The 17,543-nt window shown below is 37.5% G+C and overlaps 1 long non-coding RNA gene across 1 annotated transcript; it reads left to right on the top strand.

Moving 5' to 3' along the window:
• Nucleotides 1-13,413: 13,413 nt before the first annotated feature.
• Nucleotides 13,414-15,682, top strand: LOC125271469. The gene is made up of 3 exons (XR_007185633.1): nt 13,414-13,912; nt 14,025-14,190; nt 15,547-15,682. It is a non-coding gene; the product is annotated as an uncharacterized LOC125271469 (long non-coding RNA).
• Nucleotides 15,683-17,543: the final 1,861 nt, after the last annotated feature.

The raw sequence follows: 17,543 nt of genomic DNA, 5'->3' as shown, positions 1-17,543 counted from the left end.
AAATAAGAATTGAGAAGCACTCTCTTACTCCACCTTGGCTTCTCGCTCCCTCGGCTTCACCTGGGGCTGTCATCCCTATGGCTCCACCAGGCTTCCTCGTCCTGCTGGCTTCGCATTGGTTAGTCATTGCTCTGTTGTCGCCATGGACTTCTAGGCCTTTGACTGCCTCTGATGGGCTTCACCCACCATTGCTTCACCTTGGTCAACAGGACCTTCTGTGTTGCCTGGTTTCTTCATCTCCACATGGGTCTGCACTGCCATCAGCTCTGCCTCAGTAAGTCATTCCCCTGGTTCTGCCTGCCAAGTCTCCATAATGGCTCCCCCCTCCCTCGACTCATCCTGCGTCCTGCCTGGTATTTCGGCTAGGGGGTTAATTTACATTACAACTGATGAGTTACAGCACTTTTATCTAATGGATGGTTCAGCAGTATGACACAGCAGCTGTATGAGACAGAACTGCATGTTTACAGTTATCATCATCATTAATCATTCTGCTCTAGCACACACAGCTCTCTGACTTTGATATGCAGTGTGGTATCTGTACAGTTTCAATTAAAAGATAAATATAACAGGTGTTGTTTTGAATCGGACAAGTGCTTAAGCAACTGCCACCATGATTGTGATTGTCTGAAAAAATAACGTGTTTAATTTCAGATTACTTAACTCCCTTGTGATTTTGACAGTCAGATTAGATGGGCTGCAATTATATTTCTTTCTTAGTCTTTCTTAATCGTGAGATTATATGAGCCTTTAAAACCGCAAGTACTTCACTTTCCCATGATATTATTTGTTTAGTGGTAATTTCCTATTTTAATGTGGTCTGTCGAGGATAAAAATCTTTAGCCTATAATGGATTTATTTTATTTAAGGTCTAATTCTGAGCCAAGTTTAGACGGAGTGCTCAGATTTGTTATAACAAGTCTGAAAGATGTGATGTGCAGTATTCAGTGTTGTTTAGTTCAAATTACAATAGAGGGTGTTCTCAACAGAAGGTAATCATAATACTTTTGACTTATGAGGCATTATGAGGCTTCATTATATTTGCCATTTTAAAAAATGCATTTGTGTTTTCTGTTCTATTATTTAAACATTTCATTTTATTTCATTATATAGGCATGATATGCATCATTTTTTCATAAATCACAGATAATGTTGGATTCAGTGGATTTGTTCTTGTGTTTCAGAGATAATGCATCTGCACCTGAACTATGCACAGCATTTGGGCATTAGGCAGAACTGAGTTGTTACTATGGCAATGCCAGATATTGGTATTGCTCTAATAATGCTGTTGGCCTTGTAGATTGTGAGTGCTGTAAAACACGCTTGTGCCCAAGCAGAGACATTTGCATTCACTGTCTGCCCATTAAACATCTCTGTTTGTGAAATGTGTCATTTGCACATTTTTTAAATTGTAATTTTACATGTAATTTTATTCATGCAGTTATGACAGCTTTTTAGTGCCATGTAAAAAAAAAAAAAAAAACCCAAAGATTTAAAGTAAGATGTTAGAATATTTTGATAATCAGAACAATACAAGAAAAAAGTCATAATATTTTCATAAAAGACCTTTTATGAGAATGAAGTTGTAATGTTTTGTGGATAAACTCATAATAGGCCTTGTACAAAAGTTGTAAGAATAACATTACGAGAACAGAATCATAGTATTTTTAGATGTAATTATAATGCGTCTTTGATCTTTTATTTATGTAAGATTAAAACTTTATTATCTGAATATTATGACTGTCACAGTGGATGAAGGGACAAACACAGAAGATTATTCTTGTAATGTTATGACTTTATTCTCAGTTTTTTTTTGTTATTAATTTTTCTTAAAGTTTTTTTTTTATTATTATTATTTTAACATGGCAATAAACACACTTAGTGCCTGGGAGTTTTTTTTTTTTTTTTTAGTTTTTAATTTTAAATTCAATATGCAGAAAGAAACCCCTTAGAAAGCTAAGAACATACTAATATTACTCGCAGTCTTCTTAACCTTGCACTAATAAAACTGATTCCTTATTTATTTCTTAGAGCAAAATTATTTTGTGAGAAAATAACTATGTATTTAAATAATTAGAACCAGAGAAAACCAGCTTTCATCTGTGCCTGTGTAATGAGTCTTGTGTATTGAGTTTTGCTACAGACTGTTACATGAAAACAAATCAAGGACACAAGACTCATTCCTGCTGATTGGGCTCTAGGCAGCTGTTTCAGCGCTTAAATGAGTGACAAATTATGTCAAGGAAAGGTCAGTCTCCCTTTGAGTTTTTTTTTTGTTGAATCTACATAAAGAAAGTGAGACAAGCATTGGAGGGTACTTGAGTGACCTTGGGTCTTTACTTTGCTAAAACATCAAGATATTTTGAATCTGATTCATTACGCTGATTCTCAGCTCTCACTGTGATATTATTCAGTACAGAGCATCTGCTGAAGGAATTCAATAATTGTGCATTGGAGTTAATTTTCTTTATCTCACAGTAAGCATATTGGCTTCAGAGAAGTTCTGATAATTGACGTGTAGTTTGTTAAAGGGAAACCGCTTTCAAATAAACCATTATGGACTCAGGGTCTGAATTACCAGAGACGATATTAGACATAGTATTACAATGAAAAGGAGAAAGTGCAATGCTCAATTTGTACACTCAGTGTAGAAAATCCCGTCTTCAATAAAACGAGCCAAACTTCACGTGTTTAAGACTATGCTACCCATACTCCCCTACTGTAATACTCAACTGTTCTTTTAAGATATTTTGAGATAAAGACAATTCTGTGGTTCTTTTTATGTGTGTCACACCATAGGACATTATGTCACACTAAAGGACAGAAATTGTAGTTATTGGATTAAAGAGAGTGAAAGGTATTACATTAAAATATTTTTATTTAACTTTAAATGTGTCAAAGAAGAAAGAACATTTAATTTTAATACAAACAATATCAACGTTTTTTTCTTTAAAACATCAACTAAATTAACTGTGATTCCTTGACAGAGCAAATATTTTTGAAACTTTAATGTAATAATTTTTTTACATCAACTATGTTTTTAAAAATCACATTTTTTAAAGTATATGGCTCTATATTTTCTCTCTGTACTACAGTGTCCTCTGCCTCCTACTCATTTCTCTCCCTCAATTCTTTCTGTCTCAAAAACAAAGTATCACATTTTATACTTATTTTTATGACACTTTATAACAGTAAAAATGTTCTGAAAACATCAGAAAACATTTCATTCAATGTAATAATTGTGTTTAAGAACACTAAAAATGATCAAAAAAAGAATAAAAAGGACAAATCTTTTTTAATTATTTAAAATGCTTCTTAAAGAGACTTTGTCCACTTGTGTGACATCTTTGTCCTCTGGTGTGACAGTACAGGTGTCTAACCAGTGGACATTATCTGTCACACCATAGCCTTTTGAGTCAGTTAATGACCTTGCTATTTGTAGCTAACCTGTCATTAGCAGTTAGCAAGACACAATTGCATAATTTTTCATGATTATGTCTAACATACATTTTTAGTTAAAAATATATAATTTATATAATTTAGGGGTGTCACACCAAAGGACAACAAAACTTACTTTTATAGTAGTTCCAAAAAAAGTTAATTTGAACAATTCTGAGACAAACGCTAACCATGTGCACATGTCACGGGCTTCACAAGGGGCTTCAGTAAAATGACCTTTAATGGGGTCCTTCAACTAAAGTTGTCCGTGGAATTGCCCGATTTAATATCAGAATATATTGTCACACGGGAGGACAGAGTTTTCAGTGACAAAATGTATCAAGATCCTACACTTTTAGAAACATATGGATGAAAAGAAAAAATAATTTATAAAAGTTGTAATTTATTGAACCATGCTTGAGACCATAGAACAATTTTATATATATTGTGAGCTTGCCAAGCGATTTTTGACATATCGGTCTTTCCCTATTCAAGTTGATAAGAGTTGGACTTGTATGCCTAAAAAAGAAGGCTATGTAGGCTATGTAAGTTGACGTACCCTTAATAACTCATGTCTGTCCATCAATCACAAAACCGTCTGATGTTGTCCTATCCCTGCATGTAGACAAAATGCACCTATAAAACTGTGCATACACTTACAAAAGATCAAACTATTATGAATGCATGGCTGAAATTATCTTTTAATGACATGCCTAAGGGAGTGAACAAAAATGTTTTTGTTTGTCCTTCTAATTTCATAATGGACTCTTGTCTTAATTATTCTCAGAATGCTGCTGGTGTTTCTAAATATCATGTTCTGAAAGATATGACAGTGCAACGTAATTTGTTCTCATAGGCAACACCATTAAGTACATTTATTTAGAAGCTTTAAGTGTGTTTGCAATAAATGTCAAGCCAAAGGACCAAGTTACCATTGTTAGATGCTATTAGTCAAACCAGTATACATACACTGCAAAAAAAAAGTCTTCTTAATGAATTTCTAATTAGTCTTTGTTGACTATTTTCCAAATAAAAATTAATAAAATCTAAATATTCTTAAAAATTAAAAAAAAAAAAAAAAAACTTACTTGAGAAGCAACACTATATTATGAATTTTTTTTTAAATGTATTGTTTGTATACATAAGTATGTTTTGTCACTCAGATTTTTTTTTCTTACTTTCTTAAATACTTTAAATACTTAAAACATGTGAAAACATGCATGCAGTAAGAGAAAATAAAGTCATAGTGTTGTTTAGTGTTGGAGAAAGTTACTAAATTTAAAAGTAATGTGTTACTTCCTAAATTTAAAAGTAATGTGTTACTTCCTAAAAATGTAACAAACTGCACTGGTTACTTTTTATGGAAAGTAAAAAGTGTTACGTTACTTTTGCGTTGCCGTCACGGATCAGGGGTGCGTTTCCCAAAGCGAACTATGGTCGCAAGTTCCGTCGTTACCAATAGAGTTCAATGGGACTAACGACCATGGTTCACTAACGATGCTTTCGGGAAACTCACCCCTGCCTGGCTCCACTGTCAGCCAATCACAAAGGATACAATGCCTGATTAAAAAAAAACAGCATATGCTGATTAGGTATGGTTTGAAGCATGGCAGTCCTTAGTTGGTCATGAGCTAGTTTAAGCTGGTCAAGTGCTGGCCCTAAGATGGTCTTAAGATGGTCCAAAGCAACTAGCTCCAACTAAGGACCAGCATAAACAGCTCAAACCAGCTGCCATGTTTCAAAACATACCTAACCAGCATATGCTGTTTTTTTCAAAATGGATCACCAGAGTACTGATCACCCACACCTGTAGCGCATTCCCTCACCAATCACCCTTTGTAAAAAAGCACACCCCTTGGATACCCACATTGTCTGGACTTGTTTTGAGTAAAGAACTCCTGTTGTTTCCAATTTCCAAAGTGAAAGCTACCCCAGGTAACCAAGTAGGCTGAGTGTCAGCTCACTCGGCCGTGTTCTGGCAGTGGCTGAGCCAGCTCTGGCCCAGTAATGGATGCCAGATTTGGCGAGCTTTGGATGTGCAGATTTGGCCCGATTTGCACTGAGACACGGCACAATAATGAATATTTAATTAGTCTTTGTTGACTATTTTCCAAATAAAAATATCTAAATATTCTTAAAGTCTTAAAAAACTTAAAGCAGTCATGCATGCAATGATATTGCAGCTTCACCCTCTGAGTTGTTGTTGTTGTTGTTTTTTTCTTATTTATTTGCATTGTGCACTTTTTTGTGTAAATACATGTACATGAACATCATTAAATCGTCTGTGTAAATAAGCATTAATGCCATGCCAGATGCAACTTCTGTTCCACCTTTGCAGTATAGCTGAAGATGTCTTTTGTTGATGTTGAAATAAACTGGATTGGTAACAGTCTATAGTATTGTGATTGATCTTTTTTCTTTTTCTTTTTTTTTTTTAATCAATGTGAAGAAATGCAAGGACTGCCAGTGTATCAGATGGAGAGATTGAAAAGTTCATCAAATGATGTCTGCAGCTTGCATTGGACAGAGATGGGGGAACCAAGGGATGTTCTGTATAAGAGTAAGTGCAAGTATATTTTTTAATTTACCAAACAAGACTACTACCGGCTAAGTGTTCAGTACCCAGTCTCGGACCAGTACCGGCTAAGTGTACCATTTCTGATGCCGTAATTGAGGCCTGATTCTGGCAGTGTTGGCTCAGTTTCAGTACCCAGTCACTGGCCAGTACCGGCTAAGTGTACCAGTTTTTTCTGGCGTGGTTGTGGTCCTGTGCCGGCGGTGTCAGCTCAGTTTCCGTACACAGTCTCAGACCAGTACCGGCTAAGTGTACCATTATGTTGGTGTGATTGTGGCCCAGTGTTGGCTCAGTTTCAGTACCCAGTTACCGGCCAGTACCGGCTAAGTGTACCAGTTTTTTCTGGCGTGATTGTGGTCTTGTGTCGGTGGTGTCAGCTCAGTTTCAGTACCCAGTCTCAGACCAGTACCGGCTAAGTGTACCAGTTTTTTCTGGCGTGATTGTGGTCTTGTGTCGGCGGTGTCAGCTCAGTTTCAGTACCCAGTCTCAGACCAGTACCGGCTAAGTGTACCATTTTGTTGGTGTGATTGTGACCCAGTGTTGGCTCAGTTTCAGTACCCAGACTTTGGCCAGTACCAAGTAAGTGTTCAATTCTTGTCGGTGTGATTCATCCCGCATCCATTCCGAGTCTGGCAACCACAACCGGGCCGAGTTATTTCGTCCGGTCTGCCGGATCTCGGCCATTATCGGGCTGAACCATTTTGGCTACCTGGGACATATCTCCAGCGTTTCTCTATTGCCTTCCTGTTCCCCAGTGTATCTAGTGTCTTCTGTCCTGTGTAAAAGTGAAACTGTTGCTTACCTGTTCCGACGACGAGTGTGCTCCATCAATCCATCCATCCACAATCTCCAATCCACCTGCAAGAAAGAAACTGTCAGTATCATCCATTATTAATCCACAAACTGTTATACCAGTCTGCATATACTCACCTGCATCGCTATTTACTTTTCTCTGTGAATAAATCATCATCTCTTCATTAATCCTTGTCTTGAGTCTAATATTCTGTAACAGTTTCTTTTTCTCACCTTGTGGAATCTTTATTTTTACTAGTTTATAAACTGTGGAATATGTTATGTAAATGTCCATAATATGCAGTATCGCTGCAGTACTGCAGTGATCCCAGCCTAACCTACAAAAGAAAACAATCAGGGTTAATCAATGAGCAAGACAAACAAATGGAGGCGGAATAAATGTGTCGCCTTCTGTGCTGTTTACCAAGCAGCTGCTAAATAACCTTCAAGAGGGGAGGTGTGTGTGTGTGTGTTTGGTTAATTCACTTTTTAAATTATGTCTTTCAGTACTGCTATACAGTATAAAGTCTATGTGTGCTGCAGATATGTAAATCAATCCCCTTGGAATGTGTACATTGTATGAGTATGTGCATGTTATACTGTTTCCACCTGCCATACATGAATTTTTCATATTCCTCACACATTTATTTATGAGAAAATATTGCTGCTGCAGGGGACAATAAAGTTGATATAGCAATCGATCTTCACCATGCTGTCAAAGGCTCCCTTGCATAGGGACTGCGCTGATACAGCAATGAACCCCTTTGAGTTTTCCCAGAAGTACAGACCGGTCCTCATTGTCACTATGTTGTTGCCATGGCAGAAGCAAGAGCAATACTGTGTTCTGATTGGACCTCCAGAGGATTTCTTGTCTTGCTGGGAGGATCTGGTATTTTGGTAAAACTTTCACAATGGCACATGTCAGCTTTTTAAAATGCTTTAAAAAAGTTTAAAAAATCTCAGCATGCCTGATGTTTCAGGTTACTGAGCTGTATTTGAGAATTCTTATTAGTCTAGTGTATTAGTCTTGTTTACATATAAAAACTTGTAAAATGTCCAGTGCAAACATTTTAGGAGCTGTATTAACTGACACTTGTAACTCTACCTTTATCTGCAAGAAATTTGTATCGTGTATCCATGGGAGGAATGTTTTAGGTGATTTTTTTATCATAAGTAAAACAATATTATAATCATTATATATTTAAGCAAGAGTTCTATGGTTACAAATATCTGCTGTCATCAGAACAACAGCACAATTGGGAGTGTCATATTGCTTAAATGTAATTTTATCAATTATATGCAGTATGTATTTCTTTCTGAAGGAATCAGTGTTTTTGAATCAGATCACTGTGGTGTCAGATCATGCCAAATCTATCATCAGTGCCACCACTTTTTCCTTTGAGTCATTTTCTGTTTAGAGGGATAGTTCAGTAAAAAATGCAAATTTTCATAATTTAATCACCCTCATGTTGTTCCAAGACTTTTGTCTGTCTTCGAAATGAAACTTTGATGCTTCAAAATGTTAATAAAGATCATGTAAAAGTAATCCATATTATTTAAGAGGTTCCAAGCAAAATCATTGCTCATTGGATTATTTTTATTATGTCTTTTTGTAGTTTTTAATGCATGAAAGTTTTGGTTATGTGACTTTCAATGGATGAAAAAAGGATGAAAGAAAATATCTTCATTTGTGTTCTGAAGATGAATGAAGGTCTTTTGGGTTTGGAACCACGTGATGTTTCATTTTTGCGTGAACTAACCATTTAAAGTAATTATGTTGAAACAAATTCCTACCAGATGATGTCAATAGCTCTTGAGTAAGAAAGATATTAATGAAACAGTGTGTCTGAAAAGGAAAAGTTATATTTGAGCAAAGCAAAACAGACTACATAAAGTATAAAGAAGGGAGTATGTAATGTAAGAAACAACTCAAAAGCACAAAAAAATGGCTAAAGGATTTATGTATTAACTAGAGGGGCTGTAAATAAGTCAGTTGTCCCTTATTGAAGCTGATAGTGAGAACCCCAAAATGCAGTTCATCATTTTGAAGTTTCATCCAGAAACATTCTTTCAGTCGGACTTTAAGACCAGAATTTAATTGACTGTTATGATCAATTTCACATGTAACTGCTTTTTAAGGTAATTTAAAAGGGCTGCAGAAGTGGTCACTCTTGTAGAGACCTGCATTTCTTGTAGAGACCTGTAAAGGTGTAAAGGTGTGTATTGCTTATTATAGTGGTTCCTCCGATTCAGCTACTTCCATTTATAATGAACCCTCTGCACTTGTTGAATCTGTGATTTCCCTGGCGATCATCGGCATAATGCCATCTTCACTCGAAGAATCCATGCAATCTGAGGTCTGCATTTTTTTCTGCATAATGGTTTCTGTTCTACCAATTTATTCATCCTTCTCTTATATCTTGTTGTTCCTATATTTTCCACCTATCTGTATAGAGTCAATGTGCATGTCTTACGCTGGAATCATGATGGGCTCCTCCTTACACCCATAGCAGCTACAATTTTTCATAATTGTCAGAGGATCTGATTTACATGCGAGCATGTGCTTGACATTTCATATAGTGATGTTAGAGAATAAATTAGGAGAGCAGTAAAGCTTAATTGAATTTAACCCATCTGACATGATTTAATATGCAGCATTCTGAATAAGATTAGTAGTCAAGCTACTTAACATAATAATCCATATTCATATTAATATTAACTGGAAGACATGACACTAATGTATGTACATACTAGAGCCCATAAATATAAGCCTGGAAAGTTATAGAGATATCTTCAATGTGTGACCAAACAGGTGTCCCCTGTGAAAGAGAAAATGGCAAAACCTTCAAATAAGCTTAAAAGGATAGTCAATTAAATCATTATTTATTCACCCTCATGCCATTCCAGTCCTGTTTCACTTTCTTTTTTCTGTGGAACATAACAGAAGATATTTTGAAGAATGTTGGCAACCAACAGTTTTGGTTACCATTTCTCAAAATACGTTCTTTTATGCTATAAACTTTAACTTTACCTTTACCTTTAAAGCGTTAGTTCACCCAAAAATGTTCTACACCTGTAAGACCTTTGTTCATCTTTGGAACACAAATTAAGATTTTCATAAAGATTCGAAGTTTCATGAAGCAGTGTTTTGAAATCGCCCTTCACTGGATATTGTGGAATAAAGTCGCTATTTTTTATTTTATAAAAGTATTCTCATCGTTTTATAATATTAAGGTTGAAACACTGTAGTAACATGAACTGTTTTAAATATGTTTTAGTAGCTTTCTGAGCATTGAAAAAGGGAGTGTTATTGCTGTCTATGGAGGCCTCATTGAACCATTGGATTTGATCAAAAATATCTTCATTTGTGTTCTGAAGATGAACGAAGGTCTTACAGGTAGGTGTGAAACGACATGAGGGTGAATAATAAATTACATAATTTTCATTTTTTGGTGAACTAACCCTTTAAGCTAAGCACAGAGCCTTTAAAAATGCATCAATAAACTTATAATAAGCTGTCAATAAGCTTACATCCTGCCTATGATACTCATTGTGTTGTGTATATTTAAACCAGCATGAATTCTTTGTATCAAAGATTCTGCAATGTGCTGAAGAGATTCTGGTCCATGTTGATCTAATAACATCTTTTTTTTTCTTAGTTGGCACCACATTTATGCTGTAAATCTGCTGTTCCACCACATCCCAAAGCTGCTCTATTGGATTGAAATCTGGAGACCAGAGGCTACTGAAGTACACCGAACCCATTGTCATATTTGTGGAACCAATTTGAGATGGCATGTGCTTTTATGACATGGTGCATTATCTGTGTCCAGTTCTTAGCTGGCATAAGTGGAACTTAGTCTGGGCTTCTGAAGCTATAACAAAATCACTTCAAGGTTTGACACTTTGTGCATTCACAGGTACAAAAGGTCTAGCACTATTGTGATATTTCTATTACTTTTGACTTCCTGTCAACTTGAACCAGTCTGGCCATTTCCCACCTCTCTTTTTACCAATAATTTTTTTTACCCACAAAACTGCCATTCACTGAGGTGCCATTTACACTAGTGCATTTTCATTTTAAAATGGCGTTTTAATGTAAAAACTATCCTCGTCTACACTGGCGTTTCCACAGTGTTTCAGAAATGATCTACACTACATGACCTACATGACCGAAAACGCATGTCACATGACCGTTCATGCACACTGGGTATGCACGCAGAAGTGTTAACAGTTGCCTTTTGGGCATGTTGGTAGCAGAGTTTAACTGCAAAATGGCTGCTAAAAATATCAACAAAGCCAGCAACTGCAGTTCAGTCTCCATGTTATTGTTTACGGGGTCATCAAGGTTATGCGGAGTGAATGTGGGCAGCCACACCATCATTTTCAAAAGTCTCCGTTTTGTTCCGTTTACACTGAAACGCAACCCTGGTGTTTTCATACTAAGGCCCCGTTTACACTGGTGCATTTTCATTTCACACTGACGTTTCCACAGCGTTTCAGAAACGATCTCCGTCTACATTACACGGACGAAAACGCATGTCACATGACCGTTCATGCACACTGGGCATGCGCGTACAAGTGCAAACAGTTGCCTCTTGCGCATATAGGCAGCTGCAATAAAAAAAATTGCAGAGTTTAACCGCACAATGGCTGCTAAAAATTACAAAAAAGCCAGCAAAGACTGCAGTTCAGTCTCCATGTTACTGTTTACATGGTCGTCAAGGATACGCAAAGCGAACGTGGGCAGCCACGCCGTCGTTTTCAAAAGTCTCCTCCGTTTATACTGAAACGCAACCTCAGTGTTTTCAAACTAAAGCGTTTTCAAAATCCTCCGTTTTTGAGGTTCGAAAATGCCAGAGTAGTGTAAACGACAGGTGTAACCTTAGCAAAAGTTATGCGTTTTTAAAGTAAAGTAAAGTAAAGTAAAGTAAGTCACATTCTTCCCTGATTTTTTTTTTTTTAAACATGTTTCTCCATTGACGGCTATTAAAAAGTAACTGTGCATTTTGACAGAATTACCAATACCCAATTTTTGGATGGCTCTTAGTGAAGTTCCTAAACGTAATTTAGGGAGGAGCGAGCCCATCTAATCTTCCAATCAACAGCCAGAGTATATAAGCAGCTGCTTACCTCTCTTCAGTCTCAGCTGTTTCAGCATCCCTCCACCTCCCCAAACTCCACCTTCATTTCAGGTACCTTGCCCTATATAATCATATCCTATATTTATTCACTGGGGGGGTGTATCAGAGCTCGAGTTGAAGATGCTTCATCGAGCCCCTCCTCAGTGGACAGCAAGCCAAATTAGCTAACCTAATACCCTAAAGATTATATGGGCAAACGAACTCGTTAAAATGCATGAAATTGACTTTTTATCATGCATTTATATTGTAGAGACAGTGTATTTTTACAATCTGTTTACTGTGTTTCAAGTCTTAAAATAAAGAGTAAAGGGCCTGAAACTGTGCCATCAGCCAATCAGCATTGTGATAATGCCATTTCCTAATGTCCAGACTAATTAATCATATGGCATTTATGGCTCAGGTTACTGACTTGAAATCATCTGTGGTTAGCAAAGATAGCAAAACAAATAATGGAAATTGAAAAAATAGTACTAAATTAGAGAAGAATGTAAACTAGATGAATTTTCACTAATGGTCACATCCCAATATATATATTAAATCCAGAAATCTACAAAAACAGCATGTAAAATGGCACATGGTCATATCTTTTCACTGTCAATTCTTTTTTCATATCCTTCTTACTCTGAGCATCATGACAATTCATGCCTCCTGTTTGCAATATATGACATTTCTCCTTTCACATGGATGTGAAAAAGTCAGGTGATGGAACGACAAAAGCGTGTCAGTCAAACGGTGTAGTACAGCCACTTAAGATTCTCAGGGAGTGTGAGCAGCAGAGGCGTATAGTCTCAGGGGCCAAGGGTTTCTCTTCAGACATGGGCAGAGGAGAACATGACTGGGATAAGAATGGAACTGAAAAGGTTGCTGCATTCACAAACTCTCATGGGTTACTCAGCAGAGATATAGAGCTTAGAGCTAAGGCAAGTTGCGGTAGTGTTGCTTTGCTCAAAAGACTCCAAAAATTTTTCAAGTAGTTGGAAAAGTTTGTTTTGTAAATGCTTTATTTATATCCTGTGTATGCATAAATTCATCAGCAAAAAGGCACTTTTAGTCTGTCCTCTTTTTTTCTATTTTCTGCAGACTCCCACTTCATTATAAATCTTGGCACATGGGTTTCATCTCTGCCCAGCATAAATTAGCTCGGTATTAATTCACTAAATTCCCCCTTCACAGAGGATTCTAAAGGTGTTCTCATGGTTTGCCTTTATTTCTTTATCTTTCTTTGTGCTTCCTTGTTGCTGTCCTTATATCCTCTCTTGAAGATTTCACTCAAAATGAAAGCTGTATCTAGTGATTAACTCTCAAATCAAAATGTTGATTGAAACATTGTAAGCACACATACACAAATAGCATGAAATATGGTGACATAAACCTCAAAAAGTCAACTAACATCAAACCTTGTTGGTTCTCTCATGTCACATAACCAAACATTATGAGAAACAATGGAGTTAACATTCGTTGATATTTGTTTTGTTCATTATACAGAGTGATAGTATTGCTTGGAATATACCAGTAAATTAATTTCAGACTACATTTATGTTCTTTTTAGAGCTTTCAAGTTTTGGACCCCACTGACTTTCATAATATGGACAAAAACAGCTGAAATAGTCTTCAAAATATCTTCCTTTGTGTCATAAGAGTTTGGAACAACATGATGGTGAGTAAATGATGACAAGTCAGTGCTTGTCAGGAAACAACAGATAATCTAACATTAATCCTATGAAAACCCACTTAAGGTCAAGGTGAGGGCTCTTTAAGAGGTCAGAATGAATTATAAAACCGTCTGAATCTTCCCTCAAGAGTGCAGAGCCCTCTGTATTCGGAGACAGTGAGGAAAAGCCGCGGCTGAGGACGGCAGGGACTCCTGACAGCTGTGTGCAGCGGGTGGTGACATTTAAAGTCCAGCTGATGTCACCGTCTGCCTCAGGGTGGGATGAATGCCTTCATGAGACTATCGCTTCAGGTAGAGACTGCCTTTTTGTGCTGATCTTGGACCAGATCTAACAAATACTTGTCGAAACATTAAGCATTATTATAAAGTGTTGATCTGTGCTGCTTTCTCTGTGTGTGTGGAGGCGTGAAGAGATGCCCACAACACCTCAAAGTCCAGTTAGATGGAAACTTTACTTTTAGTAATGAAGGCATATAATTACACCAGCGGGGGTGATGATCTCGCAGCACTGATGGATTTCCCTGTTACCATCCAAGCTGGAGCCTGCAAGCAGCCGAATGACTAAAGAGGTAAACACACAATTAACTACAGACAGTGATACCCCCATTTAATACTTAGTGACATTTGATTGGTTAACTATTGGGAAGAACATTTGGTTATTATAATGAATTCCACTTGTGTAAACATATGCTCAAATATTAACAAATGTAAACTGCCTCAGTATTTCTCAAATTGATTCTTGAGTGTTTAAACACTCAGTTTGGAATAATTATGATAATATACACATTCATTTTCTCAGTAAGATAATTTGTTTTAAAGATAGGGATTTCCTTTGTTGTATGATTGTATTGGTTATGTGTAAGTTAAGTTGATCATGTGTCAGTGTGCTTTGCCTTCTTTGTAATAACCCTACTTAAAGATTAATAAAAAAAAATAAATAAATAAAAAAAGCTAAACTTTCCTTGACAGCAGGCTCAATATAAAATCATGCATATACACTACCACTCAAAAGTTTGGGGTCAGTAAGATTTTGAAAGAAATTAAGGTTACACTTTATTTTGATGGGCTCTTTTAGACATTCTGTTCACTGTAAGTTAAGTTTACCTACATGCTAACTAACTCTCATTAGAGTACTAGTTGAGTATTAGACTGTTAGGAATAGAGTTAGGGTTAGTAGGATAAAGTGTTAGCAGATATTAGGCATACAGTCTGCTAAAACTCTAACAAGAGTTAGTTGACATGTATACAGTAGGTGCAATGTTGCTTATAGTCTTATTTGTCTAAAGGGAACCATTAAAATAAAGTGTTACCGAAATTAGTACTTTCATTCAGCAACAACGCATTAAATTGATCAAAAGTGATGGTAAAGATTTATACATTAATTGTTGCAAAATTCTGTTTAAAAAAAAATGCTGTTCTTTGGAACATTCTAATCATCAATGAAATAAAAAAATGATCACAGTTGCCAAAAAATTATTATTTTATATAATTTTAATACAATAGTTGAGCACCAAATCAGCACAGTGCAAACTGGAGTAATTGCCACTGAAAATTCAGCTGCGCCACAACAGGAATAAATTACATTTTCAAATATATTAAAATAGAAATAAAAATTTAAATTAGAGAATTTTGCATTGACAGTGCTTTACAATAATCGTGTAGCTTAATTATCAAAGGAACAAATACTTTTTTGCAAGTACTCAAAATCTGAGGGGAACTAAACCATTAAAAGAATTAATGCTCATTAAATGAAAGATCATATGTGAATCTGTTAACAAGCTTGATAATGAGGTTATATCAAACATTTTGTATCCACTTATGAATAAAGAAAACCCTATTTTCTGCTGGAGGGTTAAAAATAGCTGCTGTGTGTATTGCTCACTCCTGCTGTTTTTGAATTATCTAAGCTTTTTCTTCTATTATAGGATTCATCATTAGGGGTGCTGATCCCAGCACAGCATAGAAGACCAACCACTAGCAGGAAGCAGAGTAGATAAATGAAGAAGGATTCATGTTTTCCAGGTGAGGTGAATCCTGCTTGTTTACTGCTTATAATTAATATCGTACCATCTGTCTGTCTTCACCACACACTGTGGGGACAACCAGATGCTGTCTCTTTGATCTCACCTGTCTGTCCTCTCCGTCTCATTTTCTGTCTTAAAGTGGCCCTCGCCTGAAACGGCAAACTCCTCTCGGGAGTCTAAAAGTCAAATGAAAAGTATCCCTATTTCTAGTTTATAACCTTTGCAGTTAAAGTCACTGGTGGTGAAAGAGTCCGACGAATCATTTAAGAATCTTAACAAACTACAAGGATTTATTAGAACTACTCTGAAATTGTAATTGTGTAAAAGTTAAGCTGCAGATTGAAATTTCTCTTTGGCATCTCTGTCAAAGAGTAATTAAGTGGTGAAGTTATTGTAGAGTTAACGAAAGTTATCATGAGCATTGTAATGATTGAAGCAGACGTCATAACAATTGTCAGTAGACCGGGGAGATTTTAAAACAAGCGGTTCATTCATAAATCCGTAAGATCACTGTGGAAATACAAACCGGAAGACAAAAGATATTAAAAGGGCGAGGCTACATAGGTCTTTAGGGTTAGGGTTAGGAATAGGGTTTGGTTTAGGGTTCAGCTCAGCTCGATCATGCTACTATGGGAACCTAGTTGGACTCTAGGATTTTATATCAACCTGGTATTACAGCTGAGCAGGTCTGCTTTTACTGTGGGGGTTGCGGAGGAAGAAGACAACATTCCTGCTGTGTCAGCCCATGAGCCTGCTCCAGTCCATGAATCTGCTCCAGAGCCTCGTCCCAAGATGGCCATCATTCCAGAGCCTCGTCCCAAGATGTCTGCCACGCCTGAGCCCTCAGCCAAGATGGCTGCCACGCCTGAGCCCTCAGCAGAAATGGCTGCCATGCCTGAGCCCTCAGCAGAGATGGCTGCCATGCCTGAGCCCTCAGCCAAGATGACTACTACACAAGAGTCAGACAATGTAGCATTGACCATTATGACCATAGCCATTTTATGTATGTGGGCTGCACACACATTGGCTCCAGCTCCTCACCAGCGTCCAGAGGGGACTCCAGCCCCTGACCACAGTCCAATGACTGCCTCAACCCATGAACCCACTTCAGGCATCGACCTCATAGCTCTGCCACGAACATTTTGGGGGGGCAGGGGCAGGAGGTACCTGGCTATGGCCATGGAGGCCGAGCCTCTCTGGCCCCCTGAACTGCCTGCACCTCTGTGGACCCCTGAGCTGCCAGCACTGCCTTCGTTCCCTGAACTACCAGTGCCACCCTGAAGGTATCCTAGCCTACCAAGAAGCTATCCTAGCCTACCCACGCTCCACAGTCCAGGTCCGCCTATGCCTCATGGCCCAGGCCCGCCTCTGCCATGCCCTGGTCCTTGTCCTGTTCCCCTGCACGGGCCTGGCCCACTTTCCCTCCCCCTGTTCCACCTCCGTTCCACCACCTTCCTGGACTATTTAATGTGGAGCGTCTGGAATCCGCTCCTTAAGTGGGGGGCTCTGTCATGATCCCAGCCTGTGTTCCCCTGTCTTGTGTGGACTTTTATATTATTTCCCATATTTACGACATGTTTTGTAGTCCTTTATAGTTTTTCTTGTTGATTAGTTCTCTGGTTGTTCCCATGTGTGTCTTGTTTGCCAATCACCCCTTGTGTATATATACCCCAATGTTTCTCATGTTTTTTGTCTGGTGTTGTCATTCCATGGATGTTACATGTGTGTGCTTGTTGTCAGTTTTTCCTTGCCCATGTCTGGATTTATCAGTTTTGCCTGGATTTAATTTTATTATGTGTGTTTGAATAAATGTTTGCTGCATCTGGATCCTACTCTCGTTCCTCTGAAACGGCCACCGTTACAAATGTAACATATGTAACAAGAACTCTGTAAAATGA

Source organism: Megalobrama amblycephala, linkage group LG7, assembly GCF_018812025.1.
Source record: "Megalobrama amblycephala isolate DHTTF-2021 linkage group LG7, ASM1881202v1, whole genome shotgun sequence".
Taxonomy (NCBI): domain Eukaryota; kingdom Metazoa; phylum Chordata; class Actinopteri; order Cypriniformes; family Xenocyprididae; genus Megalobrama; species Megalobrama amblycephala.
Note: the sequence above shows the minus strand (reverse complement) of the source record. Positions and strands in the feature narration are given on the sequence as shown.